Source organism: Drosophila santomea, unplaced genomic scaffold, assembly GCF_016746245.2.
Source record: "Drosophila santomea strain STO CAGO 1482 unplaced genomic scaffold, Prin_Dsan_1.1 Segkk21_quiver_pilon_scaf, whole genome shotgun sequence".
Taxonomy (NCBI): Eukaryota; Metazoa; Arthropoda; class Insecta; order Diptera; family Drosophilidae; genus Drosophila; species Drosophila santomea.
In genome coordinates this window covers 38,418-52,978 of record NW_025318953.1, presented here as the reverse complement: position 1 = coordinate 52,978, position 14,561 = coordinate 38,418, and the positions used below count along the sequence as shown (strand labels likewise).

Here is a 14,561-nt window from a genome sequence, read left to right as displayed (position 1 = left end):
CGTTAAAGGTGCTGAGACAGAAGCATAATTTCGAATAAATTTCTGGTACCACCCAGTCATACCCAGGAATCGTCGCAATTGCTTAATATACTTACACTCAGGGAAAAATTAACGCTTTTCGATATCAAATCAAGAACGAACCGCATCGAAAGTACGGTAAACTCGAATTTTTTTGATTCAAGGACAAAAATTTAAATTCAAGAACGAATAATTTGAGACCGAAATTATGAATTTGAGAACGAACGTTCTGGATCCAAGTACGATAAATGTACTGCTTTAAGTATGGGAAATACTTAAAATAAATATTAAAAATACTTGACCCAAACTCGTCAAATTTTAATATGTGCATTATAAATTCACGGTTTAAGTTGTACACATTTAAAACTGAAGTATGAGTATTTTTATTTTCAGAGCAAACACTTTTGTTTTAAGAACGAATCATATTTATTGTTTATTTACACGAATTTAAAAGTTTTGTTATTCTTATTTTATATATAGTAAATGTATACATAAAAACTTCCATAACTTTTTTCTTAAAAATTAAATTGTTACACTTTTCTTAAAGTTCTTACAGCTAAACATATTTAACGAAACGCGCTGTCAAGCAAAATAACAAATAGATTCCTGGGCATCTATAAAAACGAAGAAAGACAAATATAACAATAAGTAAATAGAAATTTTGTTATTAGTTACATTACCTTCATTTATTGCCGACTGTGCTTCGGTAAGCTGTTGCCTGCTGAGATGGTTTTTAATCTTCCTATCGTAAAAAGGAAACACTGCGCTTCAGGTCGTCCTATTTAAAAACCAATGCATGCTCATTCTCTGGGCGTATTTCCCAGAAGTCAATTTTTAACTGTAAATATTACACATTAATTTATAGATTTATTTCTTTTAGAAGTAACATTTGGCAACACAAAAGTTTTATACACATACATGCATACGCATATACATATGCGTGCAAGTTATCCAACCCGTAAACATAGCACTCTATCCCAGTTTATAAACAAATTTTAAATTTCAATCTAGGCGGCATTTCCTTTGTCTTTGTTTTTGTCATTGCCTTTGCCAGCGCTTAGCTCCCCGCTAAGATAAACAATCAAACTCCAAAAAAAACACAGCTTCCGCTTGGAGACCAAACCATGGTCAACTTATTGCGCTTCAATCAAACTGCATCGGTCAGCATAATTGAATTTCACAATGCAAGAAATAATTTCAGCATCAAGCTTTTATTCTAAACATAATTGAAAGTTCAAGAAGTTTCCAAAGAAAAGCTTCTGGCCGAGGTTGAATGGATCAGGATTCAGAATCTAAGAGTCAGTCTGTTTCGGGATCGGATCGAGAACGATCGAAGATAAAATCAGATAATAGTGTCTTGTAATATTGTTTAAGTGAAAAAGTTTATCACCAATAAATTTATTAAAATATAAAAATAAAATATTTTTTTAAATAATTTTTTAACATCAATTTTAATTGGCGCCCAACGTGGGGCGGTGTCATTTAAAAGTTCTAAATAAATATTAATGATAATAAGTTAAATATAAAACGGAACTCGCGCCGCCAACAACCCATATTTTTAGAGGAAAAATTAAAACATCCTCATTAATCCAACGACATTTAACTACTGTGACAGTGATCGTGGAAAAACTTAATTGGAAATTAATTAATGCAATAATCCAATTAAGAAGTTAAAAAAAAGGTGGACTGAATACTTAATACGAATTACAAGAACACGATACTAAACAGAACTCAACAAAAACCGAACTCTACCAAACCAGAACTCAACAAGAAAAAGAAATGAAACCAATCCAAAAACTATAACCAAAATATTCAAAAAAATATATAATAAAAAATCAACACCAAGAAGGAAGGAAGAGCAAAGGGCCATCCCCCGCCACAGCTGAATACAAAAAATTTCTTTTGAAGGAAGACCCCAACAGAACTGAAGGAAGAATACAACGGAAAGTATCGTGAGCAGAATAAAATAATTTTAAGTCTTTAAACAAGATCAGGATATACAAAATACTATAAAGTGTAAAAAAGAAAAAAAAATTTAATATCTATTTAAACCATTAATATAAGAAAACAATCTGGAAAATTTAATAAAAAGTTTTGAAGATTTAAATTTAACAATGGCAACCGGAGGTTCAGCACCAATCCTCTCTGCGGGCGGGATATCCAACGCCAGCAATCTGACGATGGAATTAATTAACCGATTAATAAGTGTACAATTGAGTGAAGTAACCAGAAAAATTGAAGGGATAGAAGGGCATATAATCGCTAGCAAAAATGTAGTGGAAGATTATAAAATCCAAACAATCGACCCAACTATAAATTGTGAAACTACCCTAGAGGTTGTTAAATCTTTACCAAAATTCACAGGAGAAATAACCCAATATGTAGGCTGGAGAGAAGCGGCAGAAACTGCCATGAGTCTATACAAAATTCGAAGCGAACAATATTTTATCGCTTTAACAATTCTACGTAATAAAATCATGGGAGCAGCACATGATGCTCTAACTAACCATGGTACAGTTTTAAACTTTCAAGCAATTCTTTCCAGATTGGATTTTATTTATAACGATAAAAGACCAATCCATATTCTCGAATCAGAATTAAGCATCCTTAGGCAGGGACGTATGACCATTACAGAATTCTACAACGAGGTAAACAAGAAAATGACATTACTGATAAATAAAACCATAATGACATACGGAAAAGACAGCGAAATAACCAAAGAAACAAATAAAACAATTAGGAGCAACGCTCTTAGAATTTTTATTTCTGGATTGAACGGTTCAATCTCAGAAACACTATTTTCTCTAAACCCACCAGACTTGCCAAACGCTTTGGCAAAGTGTCAAGAATTAGAGTCTAACAACTTTCGAGCCCAATTTGCAAATAGGTATTATGGATTTAGGAATGAAAATAAAGGTCAGGGAAACAACTTAAGATTTAATACAGTTAATTCCAGACAGAATAATAATAATAACAACAATAATAATATTAATTATAATAATAATAATAACAGAATGAATAATAACTGGAATAACAACCTGAATAATAATTGGCCGCAAAACGGGAACTTCGGGCAATATAATAATTGGAATTCAAATAACAATTCTAAGGTACAACCCCCACCAGAACCAATGGAAGTCGAAAGTTTCATAAAGTATCAAAATCGTCCGAATAATAATTACTATCGTCCGAGTAATAATTACAATAGGGGGTATAATAATAACAGACAGAATTATAATAATTTTGCACACAGATATAATTATAATCATAACCAAGCTCAAAAAAGTGAACCACAAATCCCATTAAAAAGGGAAGCAACTGGGACAGTAAGTCAACCAGCCCAGAAAGGTATGAGAATAAATAACATTGATGAGGATCATTTTTTAAATCAAGGTCCTACAGAGGAATGCCTCATATAACAAGAATAGACAGAATTACAAAAAAACAACTAAAAATATTGATTGACACAGGAGCCTCTTCTTGCTATATCAAAAAGGAATTTATAAAAATAAAAAAGAATTACCAATTTACAAGAGAGTATCAACAGTTCATGGATACTCAATTATAAAATATTACCATATACTAACAATATTTGAAGCAAAACATATATTTTATGAAATAGAAGGTTTGGAATCCGACTTATTAATTGGGTACAATCTATTAAGGAAAATTGGAGCTAAAATAGATGTAGATAAAGGTATTCTTGAATATAATGGAAAAAAGGAAAACTAGAATGTTATGACAATGAAGAGAAAAACGATTTGTGTTTAATTGGAGAAAATAATACTCTTCCATTAAAAGAATATATTATAAAGAAATACTTTTGCAATCAAATAGAATATAAAACTGAATCAGTTATTGCAGAAGGAAGTAATTATAGCTGGAGATCTTATAATCTCGAGCACGCAGACGATGTTAATTCCGTCAAATTACAATTGAAAAGTTTGGGATCAAAAAATCCTGAACAAGCCGACGATGTTAATTCCGTCAAATTACAATTGAAAAGTTTTGGATTAAAAAATCCTGAACACGCCGACGATGTTATTTCCGTCAAATTACAATCAAAAAGCTTAGGATCAAAAAATCCTGATCACTCCGACGTTGAATTATCCGTCAACAATAAAACTAATAGTTTGGGATCCACAAATCCTGAACACGCCGTCGTTGAATTTTCCGACAAAGAAAAAATTCATAATCTAATAATAAATTCAAATCAACTGAAAAATTTCGAAAATAAAATTATGAATAAAATTGAAAAGGAGCATTCTAAAATAAATATGCAAATCCCTTTTCGAACCGATATTCGGGGAGAAATAAATACTGTCAATGACAGGCCAATTTATAGCAAACAATATCCTTATGCTATGTCAGTCTCAGATTTCGTTAATAATGAAATCGATAGAATGTTAAAAGAACAAATAATAAGACCTAGTAAAAGCCCCTATAATTCACCAGTCTTAGTAGTACCCAAAAAAGGTCAAAACGAAGATGGAACTCTAAAACACCGACTAGTTATCGACTATAAAAAATTAAACGAAAGCACAATACCGGACAGATACCCGATGCAAGACCCGTCTGTAATACTATCTAACTTAGGAAAGTCAAAATATTTCTCAACAATTGATTTGGAATCAGGATTCCACCAAATTTTAATGAAAGAGTCAGATATTGAAAAAACAGCCTTTTCTATTAATAACGGGAAATTTGAATTCTTACGTATGCCATTTGGGTTAACAAACGCCCCCAGAATATTTCAAAGAGCAATGGACGATATATTAAGAGAACAAGTCGGAAAACTTGTCATGTTTATATGGATGACATAATAATCTTTTCAAATACAATTGAACAACATTATACTGACCTAATTCAAATAATTAATATTTTACAACAAGCTAATATGAAAATTTCTCTTGAAAAATCGAAATTCTTTAAATTAGAAACAGCATTTCTTGGTTATATCGTTTCCCACAATGTAATTAAAACGGATCCTGAAAAAATTTACACAATTATGAAGTATCCGATTCCAAAAAACATTAGAGAACTTCGAAGTTTCCTGGGACTCACTGGATATTACCGAAAATTTGTCCGAAACTATGCAAAAATTGCCAAACCCCTAACCAAATACTTAGGAGGAGATAATGGTAAAATTTCTAGAAGAATGTCTACAAAAATTACAATACAGTTAGATGATCCAGCTGTAAAAGCTTTTAACGAACTAAAAGATAATTTAATAGCACAAGTGGAATTAGTCCAACCAGATTACAACAAAAAATTCACTTTGACAACAGACGCATCAGATGTAGCTATCGGAGCGGTATTATCACAGGATAGTAAACCAATTACTTTCATATCCAAAACTTTAAATAAAACCGAACAACTTTACGCTACTAATAAAAAAGAATTGTTAGCCATAGTTTGGGCTCTTAAAAATCTCAGAAATTATTTATATGGAGTAATCGGTATAGAAATACAAACAGACCATCAATCTTTATCTTTTACAATCTCGGATAAAAACCCGAACATAGAAATGAAAAGATGGTATTCTTTATAGAAAGTTTCACCCCAAAAATAATATATAAGCCCGGAACAACAAATGTCGTCGCTGACGCATTATCTCGAATAAAATTAAATAACCTTACGGACAGCGATATAGAACAATCAAGCTCAGATCAAAATACACAGCATTCTGCCGAAAGTAGTTTTGAAAATGTAATACAAGAGACCCGTAAACCGTTAAATCAGTTTCAACAACAACTGTTATTAACAACGGGAAGGTATACAATACATGAGTCATTGAAAGTTTTTGACAAGACACGACATATAATCGAATATGATACGCCAGAAAATTTAATAACAATATTAAGGGAATATCTACCACCGAACATAACGGTAGGAATTCATTGCACCTTAGAAGATCTTTATCATATTCAATTACCTTTAAAAAATAACTTTACTAACAAATTTCTTTTTACTAAAATATTTCTACAAGACGTGGAAAAAAATGAAGATAGGGCGATTATAATAGAAGAAACACATTGTCGAGCTCATAGAGGACTAGACGAAAACTACAAACAAATCAATAGATTATATTATTGGCCAAATTTACTTACCAAATTAAGGGAATACATAAAAAATTGTACAATTTGCAACGAAAATAAATATAACAGGCATCCAATTAAAATTCCTATTGGGGAAGCTCCTATCCCAACTAAAGAGGGAGAAAATTTACACATCGATATTTATTACGCGCAGAATCTTATTTTCTTAACTTGTATTGACGCATATTCAAAATTCCTAGTAGTAAAAGAAATTCAAAATAAACTAAACATCGAGAATAAAGTAATGGAATTACTTCAACAATTTCCACACGCCAAAGTAATTATGACCGATAATGAACCGAGCTTTACCTCTGCTCAATTTAAATCCTTTGCACAAAGATGTGGTTTAACTCTACATTTCGCAGACCCCAGACATAGTACCTCGAACGGACAAATTGAAAGGGCACATTCGACATTAACAGAATTAGCTCGTTGCATAAAAGAAGAATTTAATCTCATTGACTATTCTGAAATAATTATTAGAGCCGCAAAAGAATTCAATCAGAGTATTCATTCTACAACAAACCAAAAACCTTTTGATATTCTCTATAATAAAATTGAACACAAAAACATTCCAAACATTCTGAAGAACACTCAGGAAAAAATGTTAGAAACACATAATGAAGGCCGTAAAGAAAAAGAATATCATGTAGGACAGGTTGTTTATGAAAAGAAACATGGGGAAAGAAATAAGCTAAAACAAGATATAAAAACAGATTGTTAAGGAAAACCTACCTAATAAATAGTAATCAATAGTAGAAACAGAACTATTCACAAAGACAATATTAAGTTTTAACAAATATTATATTTCTTTTAAATTTACAGACAATGCATTTCTTGTTACTTCTAATACCATTCGTAGTGATAGCCACTTCAGAAATAATTGATTACTCCAATCACGAATTTTTCCTGTTCAAAGACAAAAAGGATGTTCTTACTTACGAATCCTATAGCGATTTATTCCACGTAACCAATTTAAGTTTTTATAAAGAAATAATCAATGTTGAAACAGAAAACATAAAGAGAGACACTAACAAAAGATCACAATGGGAAATCACATACGACTTAGAAGTTATCGAACTAATTCTATCACAGTTAACATCATCTAGATCCAAAAGGGGAATTAATGAATTAGGCACCGTGTGGAAGTGGTTAGCTGGAACTCCGGATCATGACGACTTCGTCAAAATTCAAAATACAATCAATGACTTAATAGAAAATAATAACAAACAATTTATTATCAATTCCAAATTGTTTAAAGAAATAGAATCTCTTTCTGATGATTATTTTAAACATGTATTTATGGACCAAGATTTACCATTAAGAAAACATCGCCTAAAACTTTTAACATTTGACTTGCAAAATTTAATCGATACTATCACATTAGCTAAAATTGATGTCTTAATACTAAAATTTTAAACCATGAAGATATAAAAGAAATATTAAGTCACGAATTAAGACCAGTAATCATTGCAGACCTAATGGATATCTCTGTGTTCAAAATCGTATTACATAAAGAACTCTTAATAATTTATGTAAAATACCCTATAGTTTATAACAGATGCGAAATATACTATGCTAGAGCGATTTCAAAAGGCGATGGAAAACTAGTTATAAGCAATCAAGTCGCAAAATGCGACAATACATATTATGAAATGTCTACATTTAAGACCGAACTTTTTAACAATTACTGTACTATAAGTAAGGAAAAAACTTGTTTTACCAAATTATTAAATGGAGAAAATCCACTTGTAAGAAAATAAGGGAAAAAAATAAGGAAATAGATATCATCCAAGATGGTGCCATTTTTATAAATGGTTACAATATTGTTAACAACTCCCACTTAAATGGGTCATTTCTAATAACATTTAACGGAACAACCACAATAAACAACATTTCATATACAAATTTAGAAAGTAAAATTCTTGAATACATAACCACAAACCATTTTACAGATTATGAAATATCCGATTACATATTGTCCAATAACTCGGAACTCTCTCTAGATAATATAAACATTTTAAATCCCTTCATTAAAGTAAGTAATACCAAGATATCACTTTCTTTTATATTATTAATTTTATTCATTTTGTATTTGATTACTACATTAATAGTAAAATTCAGATATTTTTTATTTGTAACCAAACAAAAACGGCCAGAACTAGAAAAACCAAATAATGAGGAAGTATTTTTAACAGAATTAAATGAACGTTTAAACGAAATTCGTAATGAAGCGGGACGCGTCATTTTAGAAGGGGGAGAGTTATCCAACCCGTAAACATAGCACTCTATCCCAGTTTATAAACAAATTTTAAATTTCAATCTAGGCGGCATTTCCTTTGTCTTTGTTTTTGTCATTGCCTTTGCCAGCGCTTAGCTCCCCGCTAAGATAAACAATCAAACTCCAAAAAAACACAGCTTCCGCTTGGAGACCAAACCATGGTCAACTTATTGCGCTTCAATCAAACTGCATCGGTCAGCATAATTGAATTTCACAATGCAAGAAATAATTTCAGCATCAAGCTTTTATTCTAAACATAATTGAAAGTTCAAGAAGTTTCCAAAGAAAAGCTTCTGGCCGAGGTTGAATGGATCAGGATTCAGAATCTAAGAGTCAGTCTGTTTCGGGATCGGATCGAGAACGATCGAAGATAAAATCAGATAATAGTGTCTTGTAATATTGTTTAAGTGAAAAAGTTTATCACCAATAAATTTATTAAAATATAAAAATAAAATATTTTTTTAAATAATTTTTTAACATCAATTTTAATTTGCATGCAAACACGTGCATAGGCCACCGACTTTTTATGTATGTATATTACATACTTTATTTAAAGATTTCTACTTACCCTGCACACCGTGCCCATTTTCACATTATTCTTCAATTATTTCACTTAATTCATTTTGTACTTGTTACTCCAGGAACTTTTTGACACTAAATGAGCGACGTGTTGCAATCGATTATCGAAAAAACATATGTTTCTTCAACAACACAGAAATGTAATCGATATAAACAAGTGTAAGAAGTCGAATGGCTGAAGATTTTTCGATCGCATAAATTTTAGTTTAAACTTCTTATATTTTTTGTGTATATTCTTTTAAAATTGGCCGCATAAAATGATCAAGGAATATACATAAATGAGAAAAGATAAACCTTTGTTTTCCATTAGTATTAATAATATCGCTTTTGAAATGTGTAATTCGAGGACAACTAGTACATATTCCAAGAACGGTTGTCTTCAAAATTTTAAGTACGACACAGTACATTTTTAAGAACGTTCGTTCTCAAATTATTCGTTCTTCAGTTTTCTGAGTGTAGGAACAGGATAATCTACGATAGCGCTTATTTTACCCATATCCATTGTGATTGCGCCATTGCCTACAATATGGCCTAAGTAGCTGAACTCCTTTCTACAAAATTTGCTTTTGTGAACATTGATGGTTAATCCAGCTTTTCTTAGACAAGATGATATTTCTTTCAGAACTAATACATGTCGTTCAAAGGTATCGGATACGATCAAAAGGTCGTCTAGATATATAAATACTTCGTTTTTTAAAGTGCATGGAATTATTCGGCCCATTAATTTGGACATGGTTGAGAGCGCGTTGTTAAGACCAAATGGCATTACGGTGAAGTGGTAGAGAGGTCTACCTGTTACCGTAAAAGCTGTTTTATCACGCGAACTTGTCCCTAGTGGGCAACCGGCTTTGGCAACCGGCTTAGGATGCCATCTATGATGGGCATTGGATAAGCATCCTTGCGTGTCACTTGGTTCACCTTTCGACTATCTATACATAATCGCACTTTTCCGAGTTGGCGGACCAATACGACAGGGGAAGACCACGCACTGGTCTACTCTTCAATAACCTCTAAAGCAAGCATGCGATCCAGTTCATCATAAGTTTTTTGATAGCTGGGGACACAGGATAATGTGGTGTTTATTTGTTCTTGGTGAGCGGTTCTTCTCCAGGTTGCTCTTGGCCTTCCAACTCGCCTGCTTCCTTGGGGGTTCCAGTCTAGTGCCATCCTCACTATGCTACTCGGGTTTCTTCTGAGAGCGTGCCCTATCCACATCCATTTTTTCTTCCTTATTTGTATGTGAATCGGGGACTCGTCTGTAACGCGCCACAGTTCTGTGTTGGCTATTCTGTTTGGCCAGAATACCCCACATATGACTCTCAGGCATTTGTTGCTTAAAGCCTGTAGCTTCTGCGTTATTTTCTTCGTGGCGAGCCATGTCTCACTTCCGTATAGCAGTATGGATTTCACACACGCATTGTAGATCCTGAGCTTTGTTCGTCGGCTGATTTGTCGGTCTTTCCATATGCGGTATAATCTCCCAAATGCTGAGCGGGCTTTGCCAAGACGGCTGAAGACATCATCATCCACTCTACCACTGTTGGATATGATGGTGCCAAGGTATGGGAAACTGGTAATGAACCCGATTGGGTTCCCATTTATGTTGATGTTTCCTTGGCTGGAGTGGTTGAAGCGCATAGCTTTTGTTTTCGCTCTGTTTATCTCGAGCACTACGCTGCTGGTTATCCAGACGAGGTCGTCACTTTTCCTCTGTATGTCGTCGAGTCTGTGCGATATGAGACAGATGTCGCCTGCGTAGTCCAAGTCCTCAAGGTGTCTGGTGAGGTTTCACGTAATTCCGCGCTTGGAAGAGCATACTTCGCTCATTAACTCGTCTACTACGATGTTGAAGAGGAGTGGTGACAGCGGGCATCCTTGCCGAATTCCGGTGTTTGTCTGGAAAGGTGCACTTGTTTTTCCGTTGTGCAGTACCGCCAAGTTGGCATCGTCATACATCGATTTGATGATGATCGATGAGGTTCGCAGGTACTCCTTTTCTTGATAGTGCTCGCCATATTGCTGCTCTTTCAACTGAGTCGAACGCCTTCTTGAAGTCGACGTAAAGCGGGGCTCTCCATTCCACAGCTTACTCGGTTATTATGCGTAGTGTATTTGCGTGGTCTACGCAACTCCTGTGTGGTCTGAAGCCTGCCTGTTCGACTCGGATTGATGGCTCAATTTTTTCCTGGATGCGTTCGTTCAGAAGTGTAGCTAAGATCTTGTAGCTGGTGTTGAGCAGTGTTTCCCTCTCCAGTTGTTGCAGTCACTAAGGTCGCCTTTTTTGGGAAGCTTCACAATGATTCCGCTTTTTCAGGAGGCTGGCACCGTCTCGCCTTCCCATATGCGTAAGAAATGTGGATGCAATATTTCAGCCATCAGTTGGGTGTCAACTTGAAGCAATTCGGCTGGTATGTTGTCTTCGCCAGCTGCCCTGTTGTGCTTCAGCTTCTTTATTGCATTCACGATTTCTCTTACATTCGGGGGTGCAGAGGGTATCCTGCTACTCCCACTTGGAGGCAAAACACTCCTGTAGTCTATGGCCACGTTTGGTGATGTGGTGTGGCTAATTCCCATGAAGTGTTGGCGCCATCTTCGGATTTGTGCGTCATCATTGGATAGGAGGTTACCTTCTAGATCTCTGACTGGTTTGTTCTGTTTGTGATGGGTTCCTGTGAAACGTGCAATCTGCTGGTATAGCGAGCGCATGTTGTTCTCGCCGGCTGCTCGTTCTGCGTCTGCCGCAAGTCTATCCTGCTGTGCTCTTTTGTCCTTTCTGGCCGACCTTTTCACCGCTCTGCATAGTCCGTGATACTCCTCCCGGTACTGTGTGAGCTGGTTCGCCAGAGGCTTCAGGTGGTTCCTCCTTCTAATCAGGTCCCAGGTCCCTTCAGATATCTAGTCCGATCTTCCGCGTTGTTGCAGGCCGAGTATTTCCTCCGCCGTGGTCCTTAGTTGCCTGCAGGTGTGCTCCCATGGGTGGTCTTCTAGGGGGATCAGCTGTTCTCGCAGCGTGGACGTCATTCTCGTCTTCAGAGTAGAGTCGCTAAGGAGGTGCAGGTTCAGAGGGGCGCTCGCCGGTGTTGACTGTTGCCAGTGTTCCTTGAGTGGTTGCGGTTGAGCTTTATTGAAAGTTCTCCAATGACCAACTCATGGTCACTGTCTATGGCTGCTCCCCTTTTGTTCCGTACGTCCAGTAGCAAGTGTCTCCATTTCCTGCTAATGCATATGTGGTCGATCTGGTTGCGCGTAATAGCACTTGGAGATGTCCAGGAGTACTTGTGGACATCTTTGTGTGGGAATATTGTGGCGCCGATGACCAGTTGGAATAGCCGGCAGAGTTCCACTAATCTCTCTCCGTTATCGTTGCGAGTCCCAGTTCCATGCTGGCCCATGACAGATCTTAGTCCGGTGTTGTTGGGGCCAATTTTTGCATTGAAGTCACCCATGAGGATGTTAATGTCACCTTGCGGTAGCTTGTTGAGGGTTGCTGTAAGGGCAGTATAGAAGTCGTCCTTGGTGTCGTCGTTTGCGTCTTCCGTCGGGGCATAGCATTGAACCTGGCGGTCATGATTCTATCAGAAATGGGTTCCCAGGAAACCAGTGCCTTCTTTATGCGCTTGGACACAAAAATTCCCACTCCATATCTGCTGCCGTCACTGTTGCCACTGTGTAGGACTAGATTGCTATCTGATGTTGTTGTTTCCCCACTGCCAGCCCACCTCATCTCGCTGATTCCAGCTATTGCAATGTGGAGTTTTTCCATCTCCGCCTCGAACTGTGCTAACCTAGATGGTTCTCTTAGAGTTCTAACGTGCCATTGTCCAATTCGTGTCCGTTTAGAGATTATTATGTGGAAGAATACTTTCTAAAAGTTAGAAAATAATTTCAGAGAGGAAGGGTTTAAACCCACGACACCGTGGTTAGCAGGTAGTTGCGCTATCCACTACACCACGAGGATCCTGGAAGTACAAGTACGCTTATTCGGCAATCATTTGGTGATGATGTAGGCGTATCACAACGTTGTGCTGTCACATTAAACGGCTTTGGTGGCGAAAAATTTTTTTGCACTCAGAAACTTCTTGCAAAAATATCAATTGATGGAATTGTGTACGAAACTGAAACGCTGGTGGTGGAAGACAATTTGCTTAGCGAAAATGTACTTTTGGGAAGAGATATTCTGTGTCGCGAGGACAGACAATTCATAATTCAGGGAAAAGAATGTATTGTCGAAAATATAAAAAAAATTTAAACTTCACAAGGCAGTTCATCGGTTGATAATAAAATCATAGAACGCGTCATATCGGAAAACTCGCGGATAAAACAAGCGAACTCGGTAAATGTTCTTAACAAAAATAGAAATGAATTTAACGTCAAACATTCCATGTTATGCAAAGCCGTATCGTACCCTGTTCGCCCTTAGGCCTATCGTCGCCAATATTATCTCCGAACTGCATGAACGCGATATTATTCGTCCCTCAAACTCGCCAAATGCCTCGGGAATCGTCATCGCCAACAAAAGTAATGGAGAGCATCGGCTATGCGTCGACTACCGTCGTCTTAATAGTATGACTCAAAAAATTCCATTTCCTATGCCCAACTTGGAAGAACAGTTCGCCCAATTAGCAGGCCATGCATATTTCACGCAATTGGATTTACGCATGGGGTATCATCAAATAGAGGTAAACGAATCATCGAAACCGTACACAGCATTCGTTACTTCTGATGTCCACTACGTGTATAACCGAATGCCATTTGGTCTTGTCAATGCTCCAGCCGTCTTTCAAGCCGTAATGAATAAAATAGTCAAACGCATGGAGCCAGGCGAAGTCCTCGCATATTTGGACGATGTGATAATCCCGAGTAAAACATTTAATGAAGGTATTCAACGGCTCGAAAAGTTTCTCAAAATCCTTAAGAAGAGTGGCTTAACACCACGCTATGACAAATGTAACTTTCCTCAGTCGGAGATAACGTTCCCTGGACACATCGTAAATAAAAACGGAACTACCCCGGGCGACAATAAAGTTAGTAAAATTTTAAAGTTCCGACAAATGCCAAAGAAATCAGACGATTTTTAGGTTTTACTGGATTCTTTCGAAAGTTTGTGGAAAACTACTCCTTAATCTCTAGGCCCCTAACTCTACTTTTACGGAAAACTGAAAAAGAAACATTTAATTGGACGAAGGTTCAACAAGAAGCTTTCCATGAACTCATCGGAAACAACAGTTGTATCAAAGACATTATAATTATTCTAATGTCTTTGGTTGTATATTATCGTGGTGAAAATGATTAAACTATTTAAAATAAAATTTTTATCATAGATTGTTTCTATTGGGTTAGGTTTTTATACCCGTTACTTTCTAGGCCCCTAACTCTACTTTTACGGAAAACTGAACAGGAAACATTTAATTGGACGAATGTTCAACAAGAAGCTTTCCATGAACTCATCGGAAAATTGTGCTCTGTACCATTACTGGTTTTATACGATTTTACAGAGAATCACGAGGTCCACACCGACGCTTGTGCTGTGGGTCTGGCAGGAGTGCTGCCACAGTCACATGATCAAAAGGATTGGCGACCTGTTT

The 14,561-nt window shown here is 36.0% G+C and overlaps 1 long non-coding RNA gene across 1 annotated transcript; it reads right to left on the bottom strand.

The window, feature by feature from the left end:
* Window positions 1-573: 573 nt before the first annotated feature.
* Window positions 574-9,174, bottom strand: LOC120457538. The gene is made up of 3 exons (XR_005616996.2): window positions 8,966-9,174; window positions 699-856; window positions 574-632 (listed from the first exon to the last, which is right to left on the bottom strand). It is a non-coding gene; the product is annotated as an uncharacterized LOC120457538 (long non-coding RNA).
* Between the last annotated feature and the right edge of the window lie 5,387 nt (window positions 9,175-14,561).